Genomic DNA, 17,674 nt, shown 5'->3' on the forward strand with positions numbered 1-17,674 from the left:
GGCACAATTGGCAGTCAGGAGGCAGGCTTCCTGGCTGCAGGGAAAAGTCATTGATCAAATAAGAGACCCCAGCCCCATCAATCCTGCATATGACTTACAGCACCAACAAGTTGCCTTCAAGTGTAGAAAGTACATGTGGGGAGTGACCTTGACTTTTTAGGTTTCTAGATTTCAGGGAAAAGATAATTTAACGCAAAACTTAATGTAGTAGTCTGACCGAAATTGGGCAGGGGTGAAACAGGAAATGATTCACCACAGATCAAGTTATTTTATCAGTAGCTGTTGAAAAAAAAAAGGCCAAAACAAAGCAAAGACTGCTTTTAGCTAAAGTTAGTATTCAATGACTCTCTGATTTTAAAACACAGATCTGGATGATATCTGCAATCGGGTTATTCAGAAGAAATGATAAGGAGTAAGAAATAAGGTCTCCAAAGTCTTAGTTTCCAGTAAGTGTTTAATTGCCTTGCTGAACTTAAAATCATATAAAGACATGACAATTTTTTTAAATTACAGAAATTCACAGTAATTTTTCAAAGACCATGCACCTTTTATGTTGCTATGTCATTCAAAGTGATACAGACCAGGTATGCCCCAGACATGCACATTTCTGTCCATCATCACCATGAAATTCTGTGATCTTTAAGTGTGAAATTAAAATGTGCCAAAGGCACGTGCATCAATAATGCAGCAATGTTTTCTGCAGTAGACTAGGATTCTCTCTAGGTTACAAGACAATCACAAGGGCCAAAAGGGCCAAATTCTTTGTTTCTTTTTTTGGTCCAGCTCTGAAATCATTGGAAAGGAAGAGTAATATCAGAATCTACCCCAAATGATATGTGAAGCCTTAAACAGAGAAGTTAAAAAGTTTTTGCTGGACTTACTGTAGAGCTCACTTCTGCTCTATTTGAAACACTGATATTTAAGAACCCAAAAGGGTAGGTACAAATCCCCACCCAATCCTCAAGCATGCTTCATTACGGTTGATCTCCCTTGGATTATTATCGCAGATCGCAAGGGTTGCTTTTCCCTTCAGAAGGCTCATTCTTTGTCTAACATGGCTGCAAAAAAGGAGCTGGTACGCTCCTTTTACCGTGTGAACTACAAGAATGGAGAGACATCACATTAAATACTCCAAGAAGCATTGTGCCTCTTCTCTAAATGTGAAATTTTATTTCTGATGTTGTAAATCCACTGGATTTTATGTTGATCTTACATGCAATCAGCCAGGAAGGAATCCAGGGAGATGCTAAGAAATACTCAAAAGTTTTTGCTCTTCTATGCACTGAAGCTGTAGTGGGTAACAGCACCATCAGATCAAAACCAAGGTGAAGCACTACACTACTACTATACCATTAAGGAACTGGTACTGCCATTTCCTCTGTTACACATTCTGTTTTATGTAGAAACTTGTCAACAGCAATCTGCCCTTTTTTCACAGTCATAATATTCCCTTGGAAAAAAAATAATAAAGCAGGTAGTAGATGTACCATTTCCTCAGTTTCTGTGGTTGTGACATAAAGAGTAATGATGAGGAAAAAATAAGAATTTTGCAATCTACTCATAACCAGATTGCTGGAATCAGCACATTTTCACGTACTGAGATGTCATCAGCTGCAATCACCACTGTGAAAGCACCAAGAAACACTCAGCTTTGATGTCACTTGGATTTCCTGGTGCTGCATGTGGAAATGTGGATATATATGTCAAAATACCTTGCCCAGTCTTGTTAATTAAGTTGGTGGAAAGTTGATCATTATCATGGAGAGATGGAATAAAGAGATTATTGCTGTTCTGTGGTGGTTTTACTCAGCTGGGCAGCTGAGCTCCACCACAACCGCTCGCTCTCTCCCCCTCCTCAGAGAGAAAGGAAGAGAAAATACGATGGAAAGGGCTTGAGGGTTGAGATAAGGACAAGGAGATCACCCAGCAATTATTGTCTTGGGTAAAACAGCCTCAGTGTAGGGAGATTAATATAATTCATTACTTATCACTAGTGGACTAGCAAAGCTAGAAACTGCGAAACTGCAAAAGCACACTAAAACCACCTTCCCCCCTCCACCCTCTAGAACCAAGCTATCACACCTGAGAGTGATGCCAAATAATCAGCTAGTGCTAAACACCACTTTTCATGTTTGATATCATTTCCCTAGCTAGTTCTAAAATGTGTCTGAATCTGTTTGAACTTTCTAGATCTTGATTTTCATCTAACGTTTCACAACCCTCCACTTTCCTGTTTCATGTTCTCTGCCCTTTTGTAGTTATGATACCTTTGACACAGCGCCAGGAAAGTCTGATCTTATTCTAACCCACGACCATTTGGTAGCACACAACAAAATATCCAAACATCTCCCAGACTTTTAAAATAACTAAAATACCAACAGAACTGTGCAAGGCAGTGCAATGGAGAACTGGGAGAGAGAGAAGCAAGGAACGTCATGCAAGAGTGGTGCTGGTGGTGATTCCTGCTGGCTTTTCTCCAGCCAGAAAAGTGGGAAACAACCCACAGAAACCACCTGCCGAAGTGACATCAGAAATCATGCAGTACTTTGGGATGATATAACTAAGAAAGAAAGGAAGAAAATGACATCAAACTTTGTTTCTTAATACTAAACTACTTAAGCTAATCTCATTGAGTTTGGGAAATGGTGAGTAATTGCCTCCAAAGAGCTGAAGAGTTTATTCACACTCCCACCAGTGGTACTTTGCTTCCAACTAGATGCTGAGGGCAGTGGTCTCCAGACAGACCCCTGTCCCTGGCAGCCCCAGGCAGCTTCCCAGCCCTGGGAACACGCACTCTTGACAGGTTAGGCTCTTTGGCAAAAGGTGAGTGAAATTCAAAAGGTGTTGCAGATTACTTGACAATAATGAAGTGCTCTCGCAAGTCACACATGCTGTTGGACCTAGAAGACAATGTGCTTTAGGTGCTAGAAATCACCTTTTTTTTTTTTTTTTTTTTCTTTTAAACCACAGCACAATTTCTAAAATGTGCAGTTCAGGGCCTTGCTTGGAGAGAGAAATTTCAAAGCAAGACATGTGCCAACACAGCAAATATAGAGGCACACTGTGGTGGTTTCACCAAGCTGGGCAGCTGAACTCCACCACAACCGCTCTTTCACTCCCCTCCTCAAAGGGAGAGAGAGAAAAGAAAGTATGTTGGCAAGAAAAAAAAAAGAAAAAAAAAAAAAAAAAAAAAAAAAAAAAAAAAAAAAAAGGAAAAAGGCTCACTGGCTGACATAAGGATAATATAATTAAAAAACAAGGAGGGGGAAAACCAAACAAGCAAGCAAAAGCCTCAGAGAAGCAAAGAGAGAGAAAGCAATAATTCTCTACTTTGCATCAATGAGTGATGTTCGGCCATATCCTGGGAAGCAGGGCCTCAACACGTAGTGGCTGTTTGGGAGGACGGACGTCTTTGTAATAAGAGGCCCCCTCTCATTACAGTGCAAGAGGTCAGAGCAGCAGGAGGACAGGAGGTGCTCCAGGCAGGCGGCAGCAGTTCCCCTGCGGGCTGTGCAGGGAGAGGCCCCTGGTGGAGCAGGCTGTCCCCCTGCAGCCCATGGGTCCCACATGGAGCAGATCTCCACGCTGCAGCCCCCCCATGGGTGGAGGAGCCCCCGGTGGAGCAGGTGGATGTGGCCTGGAGGAGGCTGCAGCCCATGGAGAGCCCCCGCAGGAGCAGGCCCCGGGCCGGAGCTGCAGCCCGTGGAGAGGAGCCCACGCAGGAGCAGGGGTCTGGGGGGAGCTGCCACCCATGGGGGACCCGTGCTGGAGCAGTTTGCTCCTGGGGGATGGATGGATGGACCCCGTGGGACGGAGCCATGTGGGAGCAGTGCTTGAAGGGCTGCTGCCTGTGGGCAGCCCCCGTGGGATCAGTTCGGGAAGGACGGCATCCCATGGGAGGGACCCCATGGGGAGCAGGGGCAGAGAGGGACCGTGAAGGAGTGGCAGAGACGAAGTGTTAGGGGCTGACCACAGTCCACAGTCCCCATTCCCCTGTGCCGCTCAGGGGGAGGAGGTGGAAGAGGGTGTATGGGGGGAAAGTGGGTTTTGTTTGCTTTTAGTTTCTCGCTTTGCTAGCCCACTAGTGATAGGTAATAAATTATGTTTATCTCCCTACACTGAGGCTGTTTTGCCCATCATGATAATTGCTGAGCGATCTCCCTGTCCTTATCTCAACCTTTGAGCCCTTTCCATCGTATTTTCTCCCCCTTTCCCTTTGAGGAGGGCGAGTGAGAGAGCAGCTGAGGTGGAGCTTGGCTGCCCATCCGAGTAAAACCACCACACGGTGCCATACCGCAACACTGGGGCTGCTCTGGCTGCACGTGCAGAGCACAGCGCTGTGGGGCTGTTAACTCCACCCCAGCCAGAGCTGGTGCACACACACAGAAATTGCCGCAGAGACAAAACTGAGCCTAATTCGCTGGGGCAAGTTTATACACCTGCTGGTCCTGCTGGTCCTGGACCTAGCTCAGATGTCCCCACAACCATGCAATATAAACAGACTTCTCCACTTATTACAGCCTATGCACCAAAACATACCTAGGACCAGCTTTTGGAGAGTCATTCAGGTTCTCCTCCTGCTTCAGGGACAAGGACATTCCTGGACTGTGACAGCAGGGACAACCTGAGTGTTTGCATTTTGAGGGGTAAAAAGATCCTTCCTCCAGCTTTCTTAAGCTGATAAAAGGAACAACGTCCAGCCCAAAGGGCAATCTTTGGGCTCACTGCCTTCCTTGCTGTTGAGTAAAATGATGACTTGGATACGAGCTAGCACCTGCAAGCTCATTTCTAGGCCTGGCCTTGTACCTCCTGAGCTATGTTATTTCCAGGCTCCCCTTGGCTTGCAAACAATGTGTTAGCTCCTGCCTCTACTTCCCTCTCACCTCTTTGGACACGCTTCTCCACCAGTCTGGGTGCTGCACTGTCAGCCAGCTTCAATATCCCACTCACTTGTTCCACATTCTCTGTTTCTGCACTCATCATTTAGAGTGCTAAAAAAATCCTGGTGTCAGCAGATAATCTGTAAGGTAAGAGATAACACAGCGAGGTGAAAGACCAACCCACTCATCTCTCCACAGGAGGTGAAAACATGAAGTTATGAGTTAGCACTGCTCTTAATTCCAGGAGCTGTTTTAGCAACACTCCTACTCGCAGGTTTCAGCCTACTACATGTATAATACACTCTTCAGCCTTGAGTTTCCTTCCCTCTTTTTTATTCCTCAGGGGCACTTCCCTTAGCACAGCCTTCCCTCTGCCAAGGAGTGCTTCCTCCTTTTCAGAAGCCTCTAGCATCTTCATTTCTCTTCTGCTGTTAAGCAGGCCAGAGGATAAACCTGTGCCTTTGTCCCCAGCCCTTTCCCCAGAGCAGACCCTCCGCTTCTCCTTGTCTCCCTGCACGCTGCTGGCTGTCCAGAGCTGGAGCTGAGCAAAGCTGCCCCATACAGAAGGCTGGCAAGTGAAAGGGGAAGAAGCAGAGACATTGCTGAGTTCCTCTAGCCTGTCTCCAGCTCAAAAACATAAGCAATGTATTGAAATATATTAAAATATCTTCCTATCTTTGCCTTAGGAAATATTCACCAAGTTTTGCCTCATTACACTGACAAGGGAGAGACTTTTATAACCCTGTAAATGGAGACACTGCTCTCTGTGCATCTTCTGTAGCCCCAGAGCCCACCCAGTGATATGGTGTTGCTGCTGCTAGTACCAGCCACGGGCTGTGTGCTGAGTGTGCAAGGCTGCAGGACTGATACTGGACAGGCTTTCTTTGCCTGAACCCATCTTAACCTGCCCAAAACTTTATTTTTGCTTGGTTTAGCTGCAACAGCTGAGCAGGTGGCTATATTTAATTTGTCTTAGTTCTGCTTACCAATGTGGAGCACAACCACAGTTTTTATACAGATGGCAGTAACAAGTAATAACATAAATATCTCTTGTAGAAAGAGATATTTATGGCTCTGACATGATGCTGTACACAGTCATGGTATGATAGCAGAGGCCCTGAGAATTGGGGACACAAGACAAGGTGTAGAGGGATCCTTTTACAAGGGACCAACAGGGTGAAGCCACTGACCCTAGGGCTCAGAAGAGCAGTGGAAGAGTAAGCACTACACTTGTGAAAGGGGTAGAAACTGCAAAGTGTGTATATAACAATTTCAACACTACTACTATTATTACTATTATCATTAAGATGTTTCTGCCCAGAAGTATTCTTGTTTGTTTGTTTGATGGTTTGTTTCTCTCTTTTTTTTTTTTTCCATTTCTGTAATTATCAGATCTGGACTAATAAAGATGTTTGGATTAGAGCACTAAGAGTTCAATTACACTAGCATTAAATTCTTGGATTTATGTATCAGGTGTTTCCTTTTCCCCCTTAACAAAAGATTGAACATTACACTTGCCCCAAAGACCAGCCCAACTATCAGCATCTGTCATCTCAGTAGACAGACTTGGTTGCAGCATTGCAAATTTAAGAGATATGGCACCACCCTGGGGAAATCCAAAACTAGTCTGAGTGAGTGCACCTCCCCCTGAAGGCCTGGGATTTCACAGGTCTGTATATGATAATCGGTTTAAAGCCAGGTTCTGTCACAACTTTGAGATCCACCACTGAATTTACTGATGGACTTGATACTTTTGAGGATTTGTATAACATTTTTCAGGGTCGGTTGTCAGTTTTAGAAACATCCAGATTAACCCTACTAATGTCTTTCTCCTCTAATTTATGATAAACATGTAAAAAAGAAGAGATGGACCACCTAAATCAATGAAATTGTGTATTTGCGGCCATGCAGTGTAACCTCTTGTAGTTCTTAGATGAGAATTTTGGCTACCTGACACCCGAGTCTTCTTTCTGGTATGGGTGTTGCTCTTTTAATTAGAAACACATTATAACCCAAATACGTTTTGTGGTTATTGTATCAATGCAAACCCCAAATGCATTAATAAATTAACCCAGAGATGAGATACAAAACTTTCTGTGGTTTACAATTTTCTGCTGAAATGAACTCATAACACCACCAAATTCTTAAGCTTGCCTGCCTTCAACTTTCAGTTGGGAACATGAAAATCTCAGAGGCCTTCTCAAACTCTGGTGACCCTTAAATAACTTCCAGGCCCAGCTTCTTGTCTTCTCTCTCTCTCTGCCACTAGGTCCTTTCCTTCTTTCGAGCTGGAGGAGACAGTCAGGTGTCCTCTCTCACCCACACAGTGGGGCTCCAATGCTTGTCAGTACGTCTTCCCTTCTTGTAAGGCATCCTCTTCTCCTTCACACTGTTTCTCAAGCTAGGTGATAAACTGCTTTCACTTGTTACAGCACTCATACAACAGCTTTTCCTGGTTGCAGCCGATGTCCAGTGCCTCAGGCACTGATTTTTCTAGGCTTTTTTCTCAGACAATGTTAAGACACATTTCAGGACTGACTTCCCTGTTTCAGTGAATGAACAGAGGTTTGCGGGGCCCAGACCTACCCGACCGTCTCTTCAGTGAACTGGGTGAGGGGAGAGCACTGGATGGTAGCTGGAAGTGTCAGTGGTGAGCACTCTGTGGGTATTGAATATTTAATGAATTTAACACAGGAAGAAGGAGATAAGAAATGGTCCCTCATCAGTGTGAAAAACTGTAGCAGACAGTAAACTTCACCACTATTTGAGGACAAGTGCTAGTAGGATTGAAAATGCGTTGAGACTTTAAGTCTTATAAAATGGAGCATCCCTGTAAGATGTTAATTCCCCAAAGAAACATTTGGGGGATTGTTTGGTTTTGAGATTCCAGGTGAATCCAACTGCACGTGAGGCAATGCAAAGAAACTTTTTAGCTGAGATCCACTTAAAGCTTTACTTAAGACTTTATCCTGACATATTTTAGTACAGCCTAGGCATAAAAAACACCTTTCCATTGAATTCTCTTGATGAGCTGGCTTTTCAGTTGAAGTTATTTTTATCACTTTTATCACTTTTTATCACTTTTTATCACTTGCTTTCATCTTAACATTTAATCTCTTCCAAGAAGGACAGCAAACTGGTTTGCAGGCACTAAATATACCTGCATAAAACAATTACTGCAATGTGACCTGAGAGCACGACAAATAGAGAGGGATGTGGCTTCACATCACACTTGCTAACAATGACATTGTTTTGCACAGTGGCACAGAGAGCTTGTCTGCAGCTAACAGTGCAGGTGTAAGATTTCTCATTTGTGGACCAAGATGTAAACTAGCTATTCCTTTCCTGTTATGAGACAGCAATTAGTACTACATTACAAAAAGAGAGACAGAGAATACAATAAAATTTACCACACTGTAGTACCGAAGACACCACAGCGATCCCCAGTTGGTGGGGATAGAGAACCGCACAGTCTGCGGTATCACAGATTCTGTGGTGTGGTTAGTTTGCCATGGACTGTATCAAAGGACATTTTGCTGACTTACCTAAGTCCAGTGTTTTTCTGTTATCTACAGAAGCTACAAAGGAAATGGTATCTCTGTCCTGTGAGTAAAAGCTCTTGGGAGCTGATTAGGGACAGATTGAGTATGTCCTTAAATTGCTGTAACATGGCTAGCAGGTTGGCTTCAGACTGCTGAACTCCCTCTCTATGGGTGGTATTCATAGAAGGTAAGGAGACTCTACCAGATAGCTGCACAGGAGTGTAGGGCCAGTCTCTGAGCAGACTGAAAAGTATTTGGGGCTGGTTGTGTCTTTAGGAGTCAGTTTCATTGAGGAGCCCTGCAGATAGCCATGAAGGAAAATCCTGTAAGACTCACATTTCAGAGATGCCTAGTCTAGTGCTAGAAATACTACTGGAATCTGCAAGCATGTCATAAGGCCGGCACAAAATCCACCAAGGGATGTAGGTACACAGACCTGAATTTGTCCAACCTATCCTTAATGTCTACTGCTACCAAGTAAAATAAGCACCTTTCCTTTACATGTAAACTTAGCTTTTCATAGGTGGCCTCTGAGGTTTTGTTCATCATGTTCCAGGGCCCAAGGTGAAGACCAAGAACCAGAAGCACAAGGGTGCAGCTACAACACATGGGAATTGTTCTCCACCATCATGCATTGCTTTGGAGGAAAATAATTCATAAACCAGGTTCCTAGAACAAGCGTATGCTTGATGCTGTTATTAATAATCTTGGCACTTCAGCTTCCTTGTTGCATAGTGGTTATAACTATATAGATTCATCTCATAAATGCAGTGAGAACAACACCGTAGTATCTGTGAAGAAATCACGTTTTACGCTAATCAAACTACAGACATGATTATGAGAGGAAAAAAAAAAGAAGAAATTGCAATCTGAGAAGTATCTGGATGGCATACATTAAATAAATCCTGGTCCTGCACACCTGTGAAGTAAGAGTCCCTCTGCTGGATGGTGGCTCCTGCAGACTGACCAAGGCTTTTTGATGTGTGTACCCAAGAGGTTCACATGAAGGGCAAATTGTGTAGATATTTCCTAGTAAAGTTCTTCCTGTTCTCTGCAACTCAGAATATCTTAAAAATATGTTGATCTCATGGTTAACTTATATCTCAGTTGTCAAGTCTCCCCCTGGGCTTTATGAAACGCCCCAAAGCTGTGTGGCAGTACTGAGACTCCTGAGTGGCTGACAGTGCAACTTTCACATGCCATCAATAGCAACCGTGTTTTGCTTTTATGGATCTTCCCAACTCTTCTAAAACATGATGGCTCTTCAGAACATGTGCATGGCTATGAGGACATAGTGGAAGAGGAGGATGGCCTTTGCAGCATCACTTCTGTAACATGATGTGGAACATGTACCGTGTTCAGAGGCGTAAGCAGGGTGCAGTTTTCGTAGTGACTCTAAATCTGTTCCTGCATCTGTTGTGGTTCATCAGCAGAACTGATCTTTACCTCCGTAGCACAGGTCTCTTCTTCTTTAGCAGAGGATGTAGACAGCATCATCAGGCTTACCTGATAAAAAAACAAGCTCAGCCCCAAAGCACAAAAATCTAAAATATTTGCTTTGATATTTTTTTCCAAAATAAAAAGTAATTTATTGTCACCAAAAGCCCCAGAGATTTCATTCAAGGTATCCAAAACGTTTGTTTGGACTGTCTAATCCAGTTTTATCAATGTAAAAGCTGGCTGTCTAGTCTGAACTCATTGCCTAGGCTCTTTCTGTCGCTAAAGAGAGATGCCTCCGTATGGTGATCCATTCTAGCCTAAGGTGGCATAGCTTAGGACAGAGGCAGTTACCCTCTGCAAATACCTACCTCTATCTATTGACTATAGAGGGAGCCCATAGACTGGCCAGCTGGCTACCAGCTATGGGTGCGAAAGCCAACTCCTACAGCCTGCAACACGTAGCTTGAAGGACTCTGAAATGAAAGAAATGAAAGCAGAACCAGGCAGAGAACCAGGGGAGCTGGCTATCTTTGTTTTCCCTTCCAGGAAGTAGATCGCTGTTTATAGCACTTACCTGAAAGCAGAAAAGAGTTACATAAAATGGAAGCTTTTCAGTTGAGTCAAGGCAAGGACCAACATTAGGACTCTCCAAGTATGGTTATAAGCTGTGCCTGCTTTGATGTTTTTACCTGTTGGACATCTCAAGAGAAAATGCCATAGTATAATTGTACATGGGCATCTGCAAATGTTTATAATGCAGCAAATGTTTACAGAGCAGCACTGTACACAGCAAGAGCAGTATAGGGTTTTCATTATCTACCTAATGCTAACAAATATTACACAGAAATGCTGAAACAATCACCTATAATAGACCTTGCAAATTCTTCCTGTGTGCCCCTCCTCATGCTCAACCAAAGCTGCCACATGCCCATCCCTGAAAGCATGAGGAGAGTCAGCAAAATTTTTCTACAGAACAAAACATCTACTTCACTTGTTTCAGGTTTGCCAGTAGTGGTGTTATGGCAGCTTCCAGAAAGTCCCAGCTGAGTAAGACGCAGACAGTTTTGCTGCAGCAATTTTTCTTTTTTCTTTTTTTTTTGACTCTTCTCTTCAGCAGTGCTTCCCTTTTTATAGAATTTCAATTGATCAGCATAGTAAAGTTCATGTACTCTTTTCTTCCCTTCTTAACCTGCCTAATTTAACAGATGCAGAACCCAAGCATCTCTCTACTTTTACAGGGCAAGCACCCTGCAGCTAGCAATGTCTCCCAGTTTGGGAGGTTTTTATCTAACTGCTTTCTTTGCTTCCACTTCCTAGGAAGTTCTTTGAATTGGTTAAGGTTCACAAAGTTCACTAGTCCCTTACAGGAAACATGCTAAGAATAAAATTGTAGAATAGAAGTCTGAGAGCTCTCCAAAGATTATCTAGACCTTTCCCAATGATTTCTCACAGGGCATGCTTTCTAGACCGATGAATATTTCACTCCTTTTCCTGGATCTCTTCAGAATCCCTGGAAAAGGGATTTTCAGGTTGTCCTATCCTTTCTAACAAGCCCTATCTTCTACAATAAAAAAAAAAAAATAATAATTTAGCTAAATACAATTTAAAAAGTGGTTCCAGGTGCTTAAAATTAAGTGTTCAATATGACATGCTTCTCCTCTTTTGAATCTTTCTTCTTTCCTTTATTTTCATCTCCATCAATCTTTCGGAAGCATATCAAATTATTTTCACAAGTGTTTTGGAAACAAACTGTGCCTGATTTTCAAAGGTCAGAGCAATGGGAGCTCAGACAGCTTGAAAACACTGTCTACTTGTTTTCCACCTGAGCACTCAAGACTGGAGGGATGAAAAATTAGAACTCTTTCAAAGCAACGTGTACAAAATTGTGCTTTCTTTCCCAAATGCTAAGTCATGAGTTCAGCATTCTCCATCCCAAGAATCCATTGAACCCACTATGCCACGCTCAAACCCCTGCTTACCTTACAGACTGTGAAGCTAGCATCTAACTCCAACAATGACTTCTTCTGGGATTTTTCCTAGACTGGTCTCAGCAAGAGAGAAAACGGAAACAGGAATTTATCCATTCCTGAGAGACTTCAGATTTTAGCAATTCTGTCAATATATGAATTCTTGCAGGTTTGTATACAATTCCTTTGTCCACACATGTTTAGAAAGCACTGTCTGCATAGGGTGCTGTCCACACAACTAGGTCTTTTTCCTTCTCGTGCATGGGAGGTATTCTAGTCCAAAGTGCTGCATTTGCTAAGTTTCCCAAACTTCTGCCATCACTTACATGTTGGTTCTGCTATTTTCAGCAGTAGCTGTTTTTTTTGTTTGGGCAAACTGATAGAGCAAACAAAAAGCAGACTCCAGAAAGCCTCTGAAAAACACAAAGGGAAGTGTCAGTGTCACAAGACAAGAGGGCAGGAGAAAGCAAGCATTCCCTCTGGTACCCCTAGACATTTATACCCACCCACAGCCCCTGGCTTCACTCAGGAACTGAGACAAACCCTTTCTCTTGGTGACCACCCCTCTTTCTCATAGGGCAGTAAAAGTGAAGTGTCCTAGACAAGGATTTTTGAAACTGCAAGCTAAGCATTTCTTTACCCAAGACAGTAGCCCACAAAAGTTTAAATTTACAAATAAAACTGCTGAGTTATCAGCCTATATCTTGAGTAGGAAATGGTAAAAGAAAACATGATTTCAAATTCAGACTGCAGCTCAGATGGAGGTGGGATGGAGAGAAAATGTGGGTTGAGTCTCGCTATTACACACTGTGTTCCTGTAGGGAAGGCCCCTTCTGCCCAGGCTTTAAGATTTTCAGTGGTTTGCAGTCTGCATTTACAGCAAAATCTGCACACTCCCCTCCAGATCAAAAGGAAAAGTTGATGCTCTTTCAGCCACCACAGAGACCCCTCTTCCTAACGTCTCGCTTAGGCACACCTTCTGCGACAGCTCACGGCTCTGTGAACCTCTTTTATACTCCCTGCAGTGTTAGTGATCAGGTTATCTATCGCTGTTTCTATTGAAACTCCACATAGATTTTCTAGGAAATGACAAAATCCGGCTATAATTTTGGCAAAATCCAGCCTTACGCTGAGTAATACTGCAGGAAGCCACCCAGCAGGAAGAATGGTCAACAGCTGCTGCTAAATAGCTGCAAAATGCAAACATGTAGTTTTGCTATAACTTGCAATGACAACGTAACAGGACCCCTCAGGGGGCAGATGAGTGGACGTAATATTCATCAGTCCTGGTTTATAATGGTCACCTACACAGGCATCATCCGTCACTCCAGCAGCTGGGGATTGTTGATGTAGGGGTGCCAATGGAATTGGTAAAATAAATGTTTCAAAAGCAAGTCCATGATGACAGCCTGTGCACTCAGCTATACTTCCTGTCCTGCCTTTGAAGCATTACCAATTCTTACCTCTTTCTCCCTATTGCTTTCAATCTTCCTATTGCTTCTCAATTGCTGCAATGCCACCACATCAAAAAGGGAACGAGCTGCAGGTTCCAGCCCTCCTCACACGACAGCCTCCGAGAACCACAAGTCATTACAAATGACTTTCCAAACCTCACAACGTGTTTGAGGACGGGTATGCATCCCACAGGATGGTGTGGTGCGGACTGCATGAGCTGGTCTCACAGCTGGAGGGAAGGTAGCTCCAGCACCACCGTGCTCTGCCTGACCTACATAGCTCGAGGAAGTGTGTGCTAGCTCAAGGCCCTGACCTGTTTCCCTTCACAAGACTCACAAGAGGCAGGTGTGATGCTGTCTAACATGGCATGTATGGTATAGATGTATTTTTTAGATGTATCTTTTTGCTTACAGGTTCTTTCTCACCAGTGACGACAAAAGGGAGAACTGGGAACCACGTAGAAATTATGTAGAAGTCAGTAAGAGACCACATGAATGAAGTCTAACTTTGTGGGATTGTTTCAACAGTCATTTTGGAGACCTGAATATAATTTAAAAATCACACATTCTGTATGCCAGATATTTCGTACCACTCTCTGCTGAGCTACAGAATCATCTAGAGCAGCTGCAAATACTTGCTGTCCTGAGAACATGATTGAATTTAACCACCTAGCCTTAACCCTGTAGAGAAATAAATAGTTTAGGCACTGAATTTCAGCAGAGGCAGAAGAAGTACACACCCACTTCATCCCTCTGTTCAGAACTTGGGTTGGAAACTGATAATTTTCAGAAAGAAGAACTGTGCCCTTGATTCTTGTAATGTTTTGCAACAGATCACACAGGAAGTGCCGTTTCCTATTTTCAGATATAGGGTTTAACTATATGTTTGTTCACAAAGACGAAGGCGACACGGTCTGATAAAACAAGCTTGATAAATCAGTGAGTAGCTCATTTTTTTTCTCTTATATGTGAATGTGTAAATACAGATTCAAATTTGTTGTGTGGGGGAAGCCTATGTGTCTAATGACAGTGGGAGCAGAACTGCTAGAGGTGCTGTCTTTAGTAGCAATTGGGTCTTGTAACCAGCTTCCAGCTCAGGATAAGGCTAAGTGTAAGAGTTTTGAAGTGTAAGAGAATTGAACTGGACAAATGGTGGAGAAAATTAGTTTCTAGAAATGTCTGGGGTCTTGCTTTTGAAGCTGTTCTGGGAGGTCAGTAGCTTGAAAATGTATTCCTCTAGGGATATAAACTGATCAGACATCAAATCCTTCACATTTATTCTAGCCTTTTGAAATCTAAGCCACATCTTGTTCTATCAGGTGCAGACGACAGATGTCCTTCATCGCTATCCTATCACAGTATTCACAGTTTCTTTGTGTTATCTGAGAATTTAACATGCTAAAGGTGTTTTATCATTATGACTTTATGAAGGATTCTTTGGGATTGTTTCCTCTTTTAAGGTGATGTCTCTGAGCAAGCAGAAAGTCTGTACTCTATCTCTCAGCTACAGGTACCAGTGTTATGGCCAGCCAGTAACTTGCAGTTACCTTTCAATGAAGTTTTACATGGGTAAAATTCATCAGTACTTTGCTGAAATTTTACCTCTCACACCTCTGCTTTGATAAACAAGACTTGCTACTTGGGCATCAGCAAAAAAGCTACAATAGTGTAAGAACAAATATATGTATATATATACATATATATTTCATTCGGTATATTAAATATACAGCTGTAGCAGCAATTGCTTGGAAAGCATGTAATATCTGTCTTGGTTTCTCTTTCTCAGATTGCTTATTTTGAGTGTTGATGCTACTCCTTCACTGTACATTTATTTAGATAAAAACACCTACTTCTTTTGTCTTGCAACCGCAGAACTAACTGCAGAAGAGTTTTTCAGAAGGCTGCCTTTCTGTTTTTTATGGGGAATGGAAACAATTGGATCCTGAGCATTCATAGAGAATTGAGTCTGTTTTTCCAGCCCAAAACATATTTTTAGATTGAAAGTTCTGCAGGAAGGGAAAAAATAATCAGGTGTCAGGCAAGCAGCTCCAAAGGGAAGAAGTGTCTAATGCTCAGCTGCTAGAGGAAGAGGTTTCCAAAGTGAGGTTTGATTTTAGACGGGACTGTCTTTCCCCAGTGATATCCTGGAAAGGATTCCTGTGGTTTCTATCACATGCCACAATGTGTTCGAGGGAAAGTATCAGCTCAGAGTCTTACAAATAGCATTTAGTTTTTACTTCTACATTTTCCTTCAGCTTTCTTGGTACCTCAAGAAAAGTGTGAACAAATGCTTGCTTCCCAAGGTATCTCTGGTCCACACATGGACTACTCTGCAATTTTGCTTGTCCAGAGACTCCTTCTGGAAAGACCAAGGCAATGCTGAAAGGATAGAGCTGCTAGCAGGAAACAGTGGTCACCTCTCTTACAATGCCTGCTGTGCTATTTGTAGGATATTATTTTTCTTCATTTGGGTTCCGGTTTTAATCAGTGCTACGACACAATTCTCTCTCTTCACAAAGTGCCCTCAATACTGCTGACATACCTGTAAGCTGACCACAAGTCATTAAGTTATTTCTTTTTCTGTGTGACAAACTGCCATTTGTGAAAAGGAGAGGAGCAAGGAGTAGCATTTTGAGAAGAAAAACCTTGTCTCGGGCCCTAGAAAGGGAAAGGGAATTTGAGGGCCATTCCGCTTTGAGATGAGCAGCTCCACTGATGTGCTTGTGTTCCTCTATTAGTTATGACTTTGGTGAGGAAACGCTGTCCAAATCCCACTCAGGGCACAGCAGGCTCAGCGAGCTGTGATGACTGCCATCCCCAAATGAATCAGTGTGGCAGGGCAGGGGCTCTCTGAGCTTGAATGGAAATGCCTGATAATCATACTGGCTCCTAGACACTCCTGTAGCAGAAGGTGATACCGTAGAGATAACAGCTAATACTCAAAAGCTAGCAAGGCTTCTCTTGAAGCAGCCCAAATACCCAAATACAACAATCTGAAAGATGTGATTTAAAGATACATTCTCATTGCAAGAACCTCTGACAAGAGCTATGAAGACTGGCAGTAGATATTGGGATTGCCATCACTAGGGTATACTATTGGGTGTACAGCCAGTGGGAGAGTGGGCCTAATAAAATAAGGCCCCAGAAATGTGCTGTTAATAGCCACAGGCTGTCTGGCAGACCTGGAACAAATTGTTGTGGCTGCCTCACTTACATCTGTTTCCCAGGGAGCAGGTACTTGGAACAAGGCTTGGTCACACTTCAGAGTATCAGACTTCTTGGAGACTCAGAACATAACCAGTCCTCTGAGGGGAAGCAAGAGTGGCCTCTTATTGAACTACTTGTATTTAGATGCTTTAGAGGGAACTGAAAAGAAAATACCCCTTCTCTTAGATTTCAAGCTTATATTTGACTTGTTTGCCGGCTTTGGCAGAAAACGTCTAGAATTTCTGTTAACAAAAAAAACTATTCTGAAACTGTGAGTCAGTCCGCTGTGGGGTTAGCAGGACGGTGGGACAGTGATGGCCTCGTGCAGTCCATCGAGACAGCAAGAATGCCCTGCAAATGAAAATCCTTATCCTTAAGACTTCCTGAATATTTGTAATTTCAGAAGAAATAAGCCAAACAATCACAAGCCCGCAAATCAGAATCAGAAAAAGACTGTTTATACTCACAGCACAAGAACAGAGATAAAACTGGAGATCCCTTTGCTAACACACCCATTTCTGAAGACTCATGACTAAACCCTTTCAGAGCCAAAGCCAGACTTACTGTCAAGGGCTCTACAGCTTCCAGAGAAGACATTCCTTTCTGCATGAAAATGGAAACTGGAAAAATGGTTAAAGATAAATGAATCAGAAATGAAATGCAAACAGCTTGTTCCAATATAATTTCTTAGCAAGTTCAGTTTTCAAGACCTCTTGGTGATTAACTTTGCTTGTGTGCAAAGGGTAAGGAGTGTTTTAGAAAGCATTTCAGAAAACATTTTCATGTTTTGTGCTTGTTGAGAAGAGGTGGATCTGACTTCTCTCCCGTGCAAAAGCTCGGAGATTTCCCATCAGGTCATAGACAGAAACCAAAATAACCACAGCACATGCTGTATTTGTGGGCAGCACGAATGTACATTGTACAGGGAAAGAGCTGCATTTTGGCAGTGGGTAGCTGTACTGGGCCTGGCTCACACAGTGCTGTGTTTTACATTTATGACTACAGCTGGGAGGGGTGACCGATACTCACCAAAAGATATGCTTTGTCATATAACGTCGTGCTCAGCAATAAAACTGTGTTGGAGTTTTATCAAAGCAGGTATTGCTGGAAGGCTTGTAGGGAATCAGTTTGTTTAGTGTGAGGTGAAATGGCAAATGCATCACCTCTTTTTTTGTTTTGTTTTC

General features: G+C 42.9%; 1 long non-coding RNA gene across 1 annotated transcript; it reads right to left on the bottom strand.

Moving 5' to 3' along the window:
- Positions 1-9,088: 9,088 nt before the first annotated feature.
- On the bottom strand, positions 9,089-12,301 carry LOC101801508 (uncharacterized). The gene is made up of 4 exons (XR_001188519.5): positions 11,842-12,301; positions 10,437-10,562; positions 10,231-10,335; positions 9,089-9,928 (listed from the first exon to the last, which is right to left on the bottom strand). It is a non-coding gene; the product is annotated as an uncharacterized lncRNA (long non-coding RNA).
- Positions 12,302-17,674: the final 5,373 nt, after the last annotated feature.

Source organism: Anas platyrhynchos, chromosome 2 (genome assembly GCF_047663525.1).
Source record: "Anas platyrhynchos isolate ZD024472 breed Pekin duck chromosome 2, IASCAAS_PekinDuck_T2T, whole genome shotgun sequence".
NCBI lineage: Eukaryota > Metazoa > Chordata > Aves > Anseriformes > Anatidae > Anas > Anas platyrhynchos.